This window comes from Rhea americana, unplaced genomic scaffold (genome assembly GCF_003343005.1).
Source record: "Rhea americana isolate MKP2758 unplaced genomic scaffold, rheAme1 scaffold_36, whole genome shotgun sequence".
NCBI lineage: Eukaryota > Metazoa > Chordata > Aves > Rheiformes > Rheidae > Rhea > Rhea americana.
The window spans coordinates 3,742,084-3,757,299 of record NW_028186490.1 but is presented as its reverse complement, the minus strand read 5'-3'; the positions used below and the strand labels follow the sequence as shown (position 1 = coordinate 3,757,299).

The following is a 15,216-nucleotide window of genomic DNA, read 5'->3' as shown; positions in this document are numbered from 1 at the left end:
AGCTCCTTATTGCGCAGAACATTTTCCTTCGTAGCTGCACATGTGAATTCCTACTATGTATGTGCTCATACTGTACTGCAGAGATGCACCAGTTCTTTTCTAATCACTTTGCATCCAGTGGCCGCTGACAGTCTCCTCTATCCTCAGTCGAGCCCCTTGGGTATGATATGTTCCATGTCACGTGCAATAATTTCATCTATTATCATCATATGTATTCTAGAAGTAGAATAATTTCAAGTGATGCTAGACTTGGCGTGCRTATCCCCATAACCTAGCAGAAAGGGCTTTATCACTAGAAGCTACCTRTAATTTAAGTGCCAGAGTACATTTACACTGTGTGTTATCAGAGTGAATTTTATTTTCAAATTGTATCAGTTTGCTAACTTCTAATTTTAATTCTGAGGTGGAATGCTTTTATATAATATCCTGTTCTCTGAAATAAGTCAAGTGAGTCAGTGAAGTTCTGAGGATATAATGCCTCTTCAGGTTTATGCCACTAGGGGAAGTAATCACAATAGGATTAATATATAAAATATTAATACCATTCAAGTGGATTTTCTTTCTGCCTTTTTCACAACCTTCATATTTATTCTTCTTCCTGAACTGAACCTTTGCAACCCTTTTTCATTCAGCTTCCAACTTCCATTGCTGCTATTGACATTCTAAGTCYTATAGGTATTCTTACCAGGACTCTATTACATAAAGGCTGCTGTAGGTGATAGTTATCATATTAAAAGTTCACTTTTTATTTACATATGTAAATGATTGATTATGTAATAATTAAAATAAATACCTAAGAAATCATATATTAATTCACTACTTTTAAGTTAAATTTTGTATGGAACATACATTTTGTTTAAATATTTTTAAAAATTTTGTATATGTATATTGTTTATATATAATTAAAGCAAAATTATATGAGATACTTATGTTGAAGTATACTTAATTGTGTGTTTAGTAGTGGCTAGATGTGTGGTTGGGSCAATAGGGATTTAGAAAAGAGTGGGGTTTATAATGGTTAGTTGGCAGGCAATATATCATGATGGAGTGGCAGTCAGTGGACATTACACATTTTAAAATAATGCAAATACAAGTCAAATGAAGTGGGATAATTTTCAAAGGAGATGGGCTGTTTGGGCTGCTTCCAACTTTAATTTTCTATTAAACTCCTTATTAACACTGAGTTCTTATACTTGCCTTCCTCTTTGTACTTCCTAGGGGCAAAGTGTGGATAACAGCACTGTAAAAGTAAGGAGAGTAGGAAAAAAAAAAAAAAAAAAGAAAAAAAGAAACAAACTAGGTCCTTCTGGATTGTCTTATGCTCACTTCTGCTCTTGGAAATCCATCTGTAGAAGATGGTACACAAGTGCATGGAAGATGGATGACTTGTAATATGAGAAATATGTTGCAATCAGCAGAAAATAGCAAATGATGCATTCAGATTTAGGAGAAGGGTTTCTTCTAGGAAAACGTTGGAATTGGACTTTTTTCTAGAAGTGAATTCTAATCTAGTCTGATAATATATGGAAATTTCACTGTCTATTATTAGTTGTTTGGTAATTTATATTGAGTTAGTCATCTGGTCTATTGTTGCAAGTCTTTACGTGCACGAGAAACTCCCTGAGAACTGGCATATCAACAGGCAGATTACAGATGTTTTYCATCTGAAATGAGTTTGAAGAGAGGAGCCTTAAATGCTGCTCCCTTTCCTGGGCTTATTCTTCATTCAGCTTCAATGCTGAATTAAAACCTCCAGGCCTCAGACTTTGTATTTAATCAGGATATAACACTGAATAGATTAAGACCCTTTTTTTAATACTAGCATGGGGTGAAGTAAGGGATACTGGTGAATAGTATATGGATCTGTGTGACAGCTATATCCTAAAAAAGTGGAAAAAAAAAACCCATGATCTTTGCTTTCCTTGGAATTTCACACCTACATCCTTAATCTAACACTTGGTATGAATTACTCTGTTTGTTGTTACAGTAAAAATTTATACGATGCACAAGGGATCATTCTCTGTGGTGATTAAAAGGGTATCACTTCTCTTTGACAGAGATAAATGTTATATGAAGTATACATCTAGTCAGAAAATTGGAAGGCTTTTTTGTGTCTAGCATAATTGCTTATACTGTGTTGTAAGTGTATTGTTTTTGTAATTTTTTTTTCATAATTAAACATTTCCTATTTGTGCAGTTTAAAGACTAAAGAAGATTTCGTGGCCAAAACGCAGAATATCATGCAAGGTGATTAGAACAGAAACACGCGAATCCTTTTTACGTCTTATTTCATAGTATGCTCATTGCTTCTTTGACAGTTCCAGTCTGTGCCTTGTAACTCGTAGGAACAGAGACATCTGATTTTTAAAACAACGTCCTGCAGCATGAGTCAGGGTTTAGATCTGGCCTTTGTCCTTCCTTTGCCCTTGTTCTAAGCGTTCTGTCCTGCCCCACGGTTATAGCCTCTCAGAACAGTATATTCCTGATTTAGGGCGATTTGTTCCTGGTGAATGCCAGGAGAAATTATACAGGATGCTGACTTGTCATTTCCTCATTAAGTTAAACTACTTTATGCTCTGTTGTAATGAGCACTTTAAAAAAACAAATTCCAAATTTCCACCTTCAATGCCACCTCTCTGCAAGGTTAGCTGACCAAGATTACATCTGATTTAAAGGGCCATCTTGATTTTAGTCACATTATTGGTAAACTGTCCAATTAGTTTATTCTCCAAAATCAAAGAATTTAAAAAGAACATTTTTTGTGTCCTCTTTGAATATGGTCTTCAGAGTCTAGAAAGGATGGCACAACGTTAAATAGAAAAATTTGAGATCAATATATTCTGTTTCTTCATTTTGTCTTTTTTCCCGAGGTAAGCATGAATATTGTTTTTTTCTTCTCTTCATGTTTTCAACTTTTCATTAAAAATGGTACCACTATCAGTCTGGTGAGATAATACTTCCTTTACAAAGTTGACTGACTGCCAGATAAAGCAGGCTTCTCTGATTTTCTGTAAAGATCTACTGTTCATTCACTCTTGAGTGTGACATAGTCATTGCCTTAAATGGTATAAGCTAAAACCATGTAATTAGGGATAAAGAACCAAACATTGTTTACAGATGCAGTGACCCTGTTTTTGTTATTGTTAGTGCTAACCTTTCTGAAAGTGATTTAATATTCTAAGATTTTGTCTGAGACTGAGAGATAATAAATAAATAATATAACTAGATGCATTTCTTCAGGAACTCGTTTGAATTACAGTTTTACCTTCTTAATCATCTAGTGCAATTATTGAGGATTAAGTGCTTGGCAGAATGGATACAAAATTATTCTGTCGACACATGGAGAAYGCTACAAAACTGTATGAAAAAAGTAGTTGGCCAGCTGGAATAGCTTTTACATACGCAAGCACAGTAAGTTTGGTTTCTGTCATTTTATTTTCCTATGAGTAATGCTTTTATGCTTTTTGAAAGAGGGTCAATGAAAACTTTTAGGATTATTTCTTTAGGGTAACCTATGCTTTATGGGACAATAATTTGATGTCCTTTTTAACCCAACACATTGGATATCATTGCCAAAGAGCTGTTCTTCCCTTGGTCTTTTGCAGGATGATATAACTGCCTAGTTCCTAACAGCTAAAGCTAAGGCAGAGTTCAGCTGCTGAGGAGGTCTTACTTTATTCTCCTGAATATTTGAGATTGATAGTTTTTAGATGGACTTTGAAAGGMAATTGCCATTTAATGGGTGCAGTGCTTCCAGAAGTGGAAACAATTATGGCAAGTTCARGGAGGGTCATGGAATGATACGCTCTGAGGATATGCTTCTGTTGAAAATATAGAGAACTTCACTTTTATCATCTCTGAAATAGCCTTAAATTCCTTCGAGGTCCAATAGATTATAACAAGTCATCCTAGAGCTCTTTAGAACATGGCTGATATGGTAGGATGAATGTTCAGTAGTTTGGAGGAAATGCTTCGGAGCAGGTTGCACACATCTCTGGTGTTTCTGGCAGCACAAAAGATTTAGGAGTTTACCTCAGTCCTGGAGACTTTTTCAACTGTGTCCTCCACAGTTGTAGGAAATAGTGAAGAAACACTGGAAGCAGTGCCATTTTCACAATGGCTTTGTCTTTATCTGCTTAATCTAACTCCAGACTTTCACTTACATGCTGGTATCAGCTAGATTATGGGATGTCTGAAAGGTAGTTTTCTTCACAGCTGAAGAAAAAAGTAGTTTAGCCTCAAAGAACAGATTTCTGGAATCTCATTTTTCATCTAATATGAAAAAATGACCTAATAACCTCTAAAATTGTACAGAAACAATAAAGATAAATTTTATATACCTGACAATATCTGACTCAAAGTGAAGCCATATATATTGAATCACTGAGCATAACTAAATGGCACAATATGGATCTAGATTAAAAAGCCCCAGATTGTTCCAGATGAGCTCGCAGGTTTTAAAGCAGTATAGCCCCATTAGCATGGTGGCCCCTCTAAGCTGATGTTAGCCTGGAGAGTGTACTATTTTAGCATGGCTATTTTGATTTTGGAACCCAGGCAAAGGTACATATCTCTCCACAGCACTAKGTTGTACTATGCTGTCTCCAGTAACTTTGCACTATGGTACTGCCTAGTATTTTATGTGTTGTTCTGCAATCCTAAGCACAGCTCAGTGCTGATGGTACCTGGATGGACTAGAGTGTCTACTGCCCATCTTAAATTATGCTGTCTTTATAAGATAGATTTCGGTTCTTAAAAATAGGTAGTAACAAAGTGGTGACCTAGTTGCTGAAAACTGGTTCTAACCTAACAGTCTCCYTGTGTTGCTTCCAATTAATATTCTTGAAGTAAAAGCTTACTGCTTACCTATGATCTACCTTCCGTCACTGAGGAAATACAGTGAATGACTTTGAGGTATTGCATGCAGGCTAGGCATGAAGCAGATATTCTCATGTGTGGTGTTTCTCTGAAATGCTAAAGTTTGAGTTACTGTCTGTAGTCTGTGATCTTGCCATGCATTGTCTCATTTACTTTATTTAAATTGCTATCCAATAAATGTTCCACTGATTTTCAGCATGTTGGGGTCTGCAGAATTTTATAAAGAGTTGGCATGTTCATTGAGATCTTAGTTTTACGTGTCTTTATTTTCTTTGAAGATATTTAAAAATACAAGCAACAAAAAATGTGGCATTATTTCATCTCCCTGCATGTGATGCTTTATGTTGTGTTCAGCCTAAGGTACACCTCATGACATTTGAGAAGTAGCTGTTAGCCTAATTTTTTTTTTTAGAACTTGGAATCAAATAGGTTTACGATTCTTAAGTGGTTGAACATAACTGAAAAGACCTGCTTTTGTTCTAATGCTGTGCTATTTTGATGCAAAGATGAGCTCTAAGTAACAATTGTACTGTTACTCTGTGATGAATTTAACCACTGAGCTTGAAATTCAGAAAATTCTAGCATTTAGTCCTCTAGATTAGTTTACTTCTCTGTATTGCTGAAATGCCCGTGGACAATAGGTTAAACTCTAATGCAGGCATCTTCTGTCTGATCTGTACAGAATTGAACTCCAGTGAATTCCCATCACAGACACATACAACACTCCTTAAAAAAAAAAAGAAAGAAAAAAAGAAAAAAAAAGAAAAGTTTGATCAGATACATACTAAGATACTCATAATTTAATTCACTATTTGACTAGATAATGATCCTGTGAGATAAATAATTATGTTCCTCCAAGCACTGCTTAATTAAAGCATTTTAAATTTGTTGTTGAGATTGACCTTGCAGATGTTGGCTTCATTATATGCTGTTTAGGAGAGATAGTATAGATGGTCGAGAATGTAACTACTCCCACTGAAAACAGTGAGCTGTTTTACATAATCAGATTGAGGTGCAAAATGCCAAAACTATCCCACTGAAAACCAGAAAWCTCTGCTTAGGGAGGGATGAAAGTAAAACAAACATCTTTGTGGGATTCTGTCTATGGCTGGATACTGCTGCTCAGCATGATATGTCATCATCTTGCTTCTGATGAAAATCATATTCACATTTTTAACTTGYGGTTTGGATTTAGTTTAGACTTATTTGCAGTTTTTGTCATTCAGTTAATGTTTTTTGATTTTGCTGTTTGCAAGAGCAGCAAGTGCATTGAATCAAAATGGGTGAAAATCAATAAAAATCTGACTGTCATTCTCTGTGCCAGGGAGCTGGGAGAGTTAAAGGAATAATGTCAGATCGCTAAGACCAAATTATAAGTTACGTAAATGARATGAAAAAGCTTGCTATTGCTATTTATTTCTGAGGTACTGACCTATTTTAGAAATGTTCAAGGCTTGGAAAGCAACCGGATTCTATACTCAAACATTTTCTCTACTAAATAAGTAGATATGTTATAAGTAGRTAAGTTTAAAATCGGACAGTAACAAGATTATAATACTATGCAAGGTGAAATACAAGAATGAAGGAAATACTATTTCTTACATGGTAAAAAAGTAAACGGGATGTTCTTTCRGTTTGAATAGTACAAGATGTGATTAGTAACACAGTTAAGTACTATCTCTGTAAAATCTTTTCTGTTTGAGAGGAATAATTCAAGTGCCTGCAGATATTTTAYGTATGTGTCTTTATGCGTATGTATAGGGTCAAACACTCTTCCCACTAGACTGAATGAAATTTTGCTATTGTCACCAGTGGGAACATGRCCAGGCTGTTTGTAAGAATGTAGTCTAAAGGTTACAATGTAGAAGAGTCACTGAAGTGATTTGCCTCTGATTCACTCACCTCATATTACTGAAACTTGAAGTTTGTGTGACATTTCTAAAATTGACATTCTTATACTTCAATAACATTTCAAAAATGCTTTGAGATTCTAAGACTGGAGATGCTCTACATTTCCTGTAAATGCCTGGTGCTATCTGCTTTTATGCCTACATTGCATTGTACTCCAGGTATTGATATATTTTAGCATATATGTGTTTGTGGCTCTTCTAGGAACAAAAAAAAGGAATGATAACCATGTTCCTGGAAAAGAAGGTAGATTTGCAAGATGGAGCTTGTGTGTTAAGCCCAAAGCAGGAAGGTTGACTAAGAAAGGATGTTGTACGTCATGGGAGATAATATCTCACCTTACTTATATTTTGAAGGGTTGTTTGTTTCTTTTTTGCTAATTGAGTGACTAAACAAAAATCTGTTTTTGTCAATATTTGCAGAGCAAGTCTGCCGAGAGAACAAATGCACTCTCTTCTTTACACTTGTGGTTTATGGCTAAAGATTTTTGTTGTTCTTTGGTAGAGTTGTCATTAACTGGGATTAGATGAAGGGTTGTTGTGGTTTTTTTGGTTTCATCTGGGATAAATCGTGTAAGAGTTGGCTGATTATGTGACTTCTGACTTCTGCATAGCAGCTTTAACTAGCAGACAGATGATGTAAAAATGTCAAAGAAAAAAAAAATGTAGTAAAAATGGCCTTTATGTATATGACCTAAATCGACTATGTTCCTTACAAGAGTACCTGTTCAGTCCAAGTGAAGGGCATCACTTCTGTGGGTTTTGGGTTGGCAGATGTGGATCTTTGGTGTATCTGAAAGAAGCTTATGTGCTAATATCCGGATAGAAGATGGCTTTTAAGCTCTGGTACATCAGGGATCAGAGCAGCATCTGCACTGCCTGCCTGCCTGCTTCTGTGATTTGTGTTTTGTCTATTCACTTGATGGTACTCTTAGTGTTTTTGGGGGGCTGAGTTTTGTATTTGAATTAATTATGTTTGTTTTGTAACAAAAAGGGATTAGATTATATAGAGTTATCTTTTTGGAAATATATAAAAGTAAATTTTGCATTATCCCCTGTCCAGTAAAATAAATCTGCTTCAAAAGAGCAGTTTTGTTAAAGAAAGAACTCTCAACGATCTCTTCACATTGATACTGAATTAGGAAAAAAAAAAAAAAAAAAGACGGGGAAATATTTGACTCTATTTGCTATTAGTGCATGCTCTGACTGAAGACTGGACCATAATACTTTATACGCTCAGTGTTTCTGAAGTTGAAGATACCTAATCATGATTCCCAGCAAGATTTTAGTCTACCACAACCCTTCCGGGGGCACACGTGCAGAGACTTATAAAAGTACTAGAAGGCGTAAAAAGTCTCTTGGAGAATTGTTTCAAAATGGATATCGTGTCAAAGCTGGACATAATGTCCCTGAAAAGGAAGAGCATCGTACTTTTCGAAACTCCTTGGTGTCTTGTTATAGGGTCGGCTCCTACTGGGGTAAGGTCCAACTCTAACTTTAAACATTTTTTTTCAGAACTGTAGTTTGTGATTCTGTCTGGTACTAGTGTTGTTTTTTTCTGCAAAGATACTGTAATTAWTTTTTTTGTCTTCAAAATAATACTACAGGATTTCATTTGTCTTATAGGAAAAATACCTTCCCAAATTCACAAGATGTAATGTGTCTGTATCTCTAGTACCTCATTAAAAGGATCCAGTGTTCTAAAATCAAATAATCTGTTCTTTACTACAGTATGGGATGTAATATTCTGCAATAGTGGTGCTATTAGGAAAATGATTTAGGTTATTTTTAGAACCACTGTAATTATTTCAGCAGGTGTAAATGTAAGCTAAAGAAATGTGCAGCAGAGAGGTTTATTAAGGATGGTTTGATACAGTGTTGTTTGCAAGCTATTGGTATACAACCTATGTAGATTATGAACCTGATGCARTTTCAGTCTCCTGAGTCATAGGTTATTTATTTTTCTGTTTGTACATTTGCGTAATACAAATAAGCAGGGAAATGTATCAGAATATTTTGCATTGCTTCCAAGGAAGGACGAGTTCTGTACCTCCTGTCCTGTTTCTTGTCTTCCATGTCAGTGTTGTTGAATCGTTATTTTCAGATTTGTCCCGTTCTGTCCACTCTTGGGAGTGGAATCCCAGATTGCTCTGCTGAGCTATGTGAAAGCATTCAGGACAGAAGGATTTTTCATCCTTAAAGTCATCTGTTCATTACATATGTCTCAGGAAAGGTTAAAACTGATTTCCAAAAGATGGATTCTTGTTTATTTAATCTTCAGTAAAACATATGGTCTCGATCAAATGTAGGGTATCAATAGCCATTGATAGGTCTGATGAGTAATGAAATCATTCACTGAAAATACCATTCAGTTTATTAAAGTGCTTATTGTATTATTACTCTAGATGCTCAAATAATACAAATATCTTAAAAAGAATAAAAAGACTATTTGGAAATATTTGGACCAATGCTGCAGTGGTAATTTGATATGCTGTAATAACATGCTGTTAAAAATATTCAGGAAAGAGATTAGTTTAAAAGAATCTGCAGAAACAGCTCAGTTGAAGAGCTTTTAGGTGAATGGTTTGCAAAGAATAGAAATGGACTCAAAAATCCCTATGAAATCCCTAGAGATATAGATTACATTCTTATCCCAATACTTTTGGATACGCTATTGGCAGAAGCAACAACACAGGAAAAGAAAAAAGGGGTCATATATTTTCCTTGGTGAGAAATGTGTGATCCTGCAAGCGTGCAAGAAAACTCGGTTCATCTAGATTAACCTGTCTCATGTAGAATGAGAAAATATCCCAACTCCTGTTTCTCCTTTAAGAACAGATAATAGTTTAGTTGTGCTTTTCTCTCTTCCATTTTATAGATGYACAGTTACAAATTTCCTTTGTAACCTATGGGTAATTGCTGCTGTATACTAATCCACTTGAAAGCATCAATTCAGTAGAAAGACTGCAAAGCAACCTGACAAGCAGGAAAATACCATATTCAAGGAACTTTTAGGACCAAAATGCAGAATGAAGTTTTTTGTTTTTTTTTTCTCTGTAAACTTCATAGAGAAAACGATTTTCTACTCTTAATTTTAAYGCCACTTTCACTTTTCTGTTAGCTTAATGTAACCAAATAACTTGGTACTTACCTTTTGGTAGTTATCTGCCTTTATATGTGCATTATGCAAATAAATATTTTTGAAATAAATAAGACTTTTCTTCAACCCTCCATGTTTGTCTTAATATTTTAAAGGATTCTTGTTTGATAATCATAATAATCTAGAAAATCTGTGAATCTCTTCTTTCTATCCTGGGCATAATTTCAGCTCAAAGAAACTAAAGCATACCTTACTGATCCATTTAGAAGCTGAAGTCTCCTGATGGCCTAATCCTTCCATCACTGTCTATTTTACAGCTCTAAGAAATATAGAATCAAAGGACTGCAAAATTACTGGGAGAGCAGATAATCTTGCAGAATTCATTTCTCCCTCCTAGGTGGAAGTTCATATTTGTGTGCGCATGCTTGAAGTCTATGCTTTTTCCATACTAGTCTGAATACGTGAGGACTGAAACATAGTCTTAGGGCTGTCTACTCTTTGGAGGAGACACCATACAAATTCCCAGATGTTATGGCTAAACAGCCATGGGTGACTTAGAACGCTTTCTTTTGCTGCGTCGTCACTGCTGAGTTGAAGGATGAGGAAATGAGAGATGACCAACTGATTGCATCGATAAACCTTCAAATTAAGCTAGAGCAATTGTAAGAAGAGTTAAATCAGCTTGTATGTGTGAGCCTGAAGTGCATGTATCGTTTGAACAAAATGAATTTTAAGTTTGTGTAATTGAACTGCAGTGACTTTTTGGGCAAGGCTACTATGTTTTAGTACAGTATTATTGTCATAAAACAAAGGAATAGAAATCTTTCATTTCTCTGGCAGTAGTGAGAAGCATAAACATTTACTTTTTTTTACTACTTTTTCAAATGACAGAAATTTCAGATGTAAATACACATGGAGCAGATAGGAGTTTTATAAAAGCACTTTGTTGAGTAGATTAGCAGTATCAGACCCTTCCTTGCATTTGTGTATTCTTCTTTTGATCCGAGAATTTTTCTAGCTATATTAAATCTTTTGATACATAGCTTTTGTATAAATTGTAATATGGAGACTTACAGTTTATTCAAGTCAGATCCTATAAGAAAATTCCAATATAAAGTGTGTTGCCAAGAAAAATGTGAGTGACGTGCTGAAGGCAAAAGGGCAAGTACTCCTGGAACATCCYATTCAGCAGTTCCCTTAATTAATTTAGCAGATAGGATTCCATTAAATGTCAAAATTAGAATGGACTTTACTAGAGTACATAAGAAATTGACCCTACCTCAACTATTAATTATATTGTTTAACTAAAAATTTGTTTTACATTTATTTCATGTTAAAAGTAATAATTCTTCTCCACATGAATAGAATGCATTCCCATATACTGCTTAGGAAAGAAAGATGCATGCATTCCTATTGGTAGATGTAGAGCTGAGAGAGCTTTGGGAAAATTAGTGGAATTTTTCCTATTACAGAATTTTTATTACCGTTCCTGATGCATAAACAAGTTGCATAAATTTCTAATCTCAGTGAGCTGGTGGGCCTCAAAGAGAGACTATCATCTTAGCTATAAGTGAGTCAGATTTGATTTGAGAACAGTCATGGAGCATTGCGTTACTCATTGCCTGCAGTTAATTTTCAGAGGTGAGCCACTCTTTATGGCCTATACCTTTTATCAATAACTCCTAAGTTAGACTCATAAGAAATTAAACCAAGTTAAAAGATTTTGATTTTCTGTGGATTCATGGAAAGCTAACGTAAAAACAAACACTGAAGCATGAATACCTACTGAATAATTTAGGCCATTTTTATTTTGACAGCAGTCTCAGTGCCACAGGCTTATTGATGTGAAGATTACTGTGTCATCAGCTTACAGATGTATATATGATTGCAAGTACACTTTGGCATGTCATTAATACTAACAGCAGAATGAGGTGTTCTTTGGACTTTTCCTCTGGGAAATACTCAGTTCATTCATCATCCCCTTGTGAAGTACAAGATGATACTGATAATCATATTTAAGGGCAAAGTCATTTTGTCTGAGTTTTATGCTTACAGTTTATTCCCAGCAGCTGCTTTTTGCAGCCTACTTGAAGAATAAGGCTGAAGCCTCTGAGTTAACTGCAGTCTCTCAAAATGCACACAATTTACTGTGGAGGGCTGAGAGAGTCAAACACATAGGTATATACAAAGACAGTGCCTCATCTCTTTCACAGTTAGCTTTGAAACATAGCTATTCAGGAATGGGAATTCCCCTTCCTTCTTTGTTTTAATTCAAGCCACACAAGGTCTACAGACAACGTAAGCTACTGGGGAGATGTGCACATTGGCACGCTGTACCGTGTAATTGCACACCCCCTACTATGCAGAGTTGTTTTGGCTGAGTGACTCTYCACTGTAGTAGCTATGGGGAATAAACATCACAGTGATCTCAGGTGTAGYGGCTTTCACTTGCAGACAGAAAAATAAACCAACATTTGCATGCTTAACCCTTGGGAGCAAGGTAGTATTGAGTACATGGAAACAGGGTTATTCCAACCATCTGCAGTTCTCACTAGCGTGGTCCCGTCCCTTTATCCTTTTTGTTTGGACCACTTTTCACAGTTCTTTTTTACATTGTTCTAGAATACCTATTTGTTATGAATATTGCTGAATATTTCCTACTTTAAACAGGCTTCTTCTATGATGAACTGTCAGCTTTTCACCCTTGTTTGCAAGCTATCTGCGGTTCTTACTACGGCCAATGCTGAGAATGCTATTCCCAGCCTCAACTTGTTTCCTCCTTAGCCAGGTTCTCCTCTTCTCTGACAGTACCATCAGTCACTGCCAAATGTATTTTAAAATCCCCAGTTAGCTAGGTATTGTACTGAAGGGATTTACAAAACTCAGGTGGGAGCCAGTAGTTTCCTTACTAAATTCAGTGGGCTAACACTCCATCCCGCAGAGGTAGATTGCAGTCCTTGTTCAGCACTTGGGCAGGAGGAGTGACTGTCAGGGCAGACAAAAGTGTTTTCCTTCAGTGTTCTTTCTGCTAATGAATTTTGTTTGATATAATGCCTCGATTTAGCTTGAAAAGAGTATTGAAAATAATTATTGAAAATAATTTTAGTGGACATTGAAAATAATTGAAATTCATCAAGTTTTACAGGCTTATAAGATATATTAACGTGAAATGTTTTCAACTCTTATCTCATGAACATACTTATTTAACAGAGGGCTTTTTAAATAATACAAAATGTATTTTATAATAAATATAAAAATTCAGTATTTCTGGTGTGTCTATTTTTTTTCTCCAGAAGCTAGTAAAGCATAAAAATATTTTCTATGAATATGAAGAAATAGCATAAGATAGAATCATGGTAGTTGTAAAGTTTTGATATCTCATCTAGATTGTCTGTCCTTGTCTAATGCCTTTTCATAGGGTCAGATACCTTTTAATATCTTGGTACTGTGAACTGCATGGGAAAAATATTTATGAAATGCTGTATTTCTGCTAGTATGATGGAACTCCCAGAATATTTGCACGATAGGAAATACAGAAAAGCATATAAAACAGCATGGGTAAAGGAACCTAATAACAAAATCGGTCAAGTCTTCAGAAGAGTRGAATACTGAAAGGAGTTTGTATGCCGTTGTGATAAGGGTAACTGTAATTTTCTTCTCATTTTATTCTTCATATTTGAACCACATAGAGCAGGTAATACATTGAGATTTTTGAAGATCAAAATTTGACCCTTCCTGTGTCAGAATTGCTTTAGCTATAAAACACAGTCCGATAAGCCAGACAAGATACAGAGGTTAGAAGGTGATTCTATACAGGGCAGTTCTATTTGTAGATCAAATAAGCTGGCTGTCTGCTTGCTTTTTTTAAATGTTAGTTTCTGTAGGAAATTTTTTAAAGTAGTGTAGGCAGTAACAAATGCAGAACTCAATCTGTAATGATTTTCTTGTTCAGTAAAGAATACGTTAAACCCACACTCTCCTTGGTATATCATTTGATGTCTCAGCATTTAAAGTATACTTTAAGCATTGTTAGTGTTTGGAAATAGAGGTTTTATTGTTAAATGTGTTTTTCCTCTTTTATTTTTTTTATTATTATTGCAATTAATCTTCTCATTAACTTCTCCTTAAATGCTATGCAATATATTTGAAATTAGCTATCTTTTTCCCACCAATAATTTCTGAAAAAGTTTCTAGAGAATGGAGTGAGGGAGTTGGCTGGATGTAATGGAGCTGAGAAAAGTCAGTTGCTGCCAGACTTTTGTTCCATTCCTGCCCTAGCTCCTTCTCCTTTGAAATGGAATAAGTAGGAATTGTGGGAACCGCTGCAAGTAGAGCAGAGAGATACATCTCTCTGTTTGAGAACTATCATCTTAAATATTCAACTTGTATTTGCAAATGGATGTGAAGTTTAGAATTAAGCACCATTTTATTGCTTTTTTTCTAGATATTACATCCACTTTTCAAGTGATTAATCCTGAGTTCCCCAATGAGTCATTAATTAAAAATAAACTTTATATCCATTTAGTACACAGACAGGAGTAATTTTCTACTTTGTTAATGATACTTATGAGCCTTAACAGGAGTAAAAACCTTATTTAACAAATTTCCTAGAATATTACAGAAATTAAGCCTTGATTCAACAAGCATCTCACCACATGAGACCATCTCTGCTCATGAAGAGAACTTCCCTGAGATGAGGCAGTTATGTACATATTTAGGTTTGCCAAGATCAGTCTTTACTTAAGTCTCTAGAAATAAAAAGTGTTTTATAGCACTGAAAGTGGGTAAAATAAACATCAAGCAAGAGAATATATGAGATGAAGCTGCCCTGGACCTAAGCCTACTGGTCACAATACCATGTTACACAATTTTTATGTAACTGTTGGCTCGATTCTCTACTAAAAAATACCCTCAAAGCCTTTCATTTAATTTTATAAGCTCTGTATAGGTATAATTCACAATGTATCTTTAATCATATACTGAAGGTTTGCGGCAAAATTATTTACTATCAGTGTAAGTATCTTTCAGTAATTTAAGACCTTAATCATTTATGGTATTTTCTCTTGTGCATGCACTATTTCTTCTCCTTCTGTATGTCTGGCTTTGTAGTTGTCTGGGAACTGCTATTCAGGCAACCTGATTTCAACACAAATATGTTATTTCTTCATAGAAGTCATTATGTCTTTAGTAGCCAGAGTGTAAGCTATTGCTATAGTTTTAGCTCGATGGAAAGAATTAGAGCAGATTTGTGATTTTTAAGAGAGAMTGGATGGTTCTGGTGTTCTCCTGTCTGAGTTTTTAAAAAGTAGGGAGGGGATAGGGAGCATTACT

At 35.2% G+C, this 15,216-nt stretch overlaps 1 protein-coding gene across 8 annotated transcripts in view; it reads left to right on the top strand.

Moving 5' to 3' along the window:
- Positions 1 to 15,216, top strand: part of KCNMA1 (potassium calcium-activated channel subfamily M alpha 1) — a 516,194-nt gene that overhangs the window by 325,088 nt on the left and 175,890 nt on the right. The window lies entirely within an intron of this gene.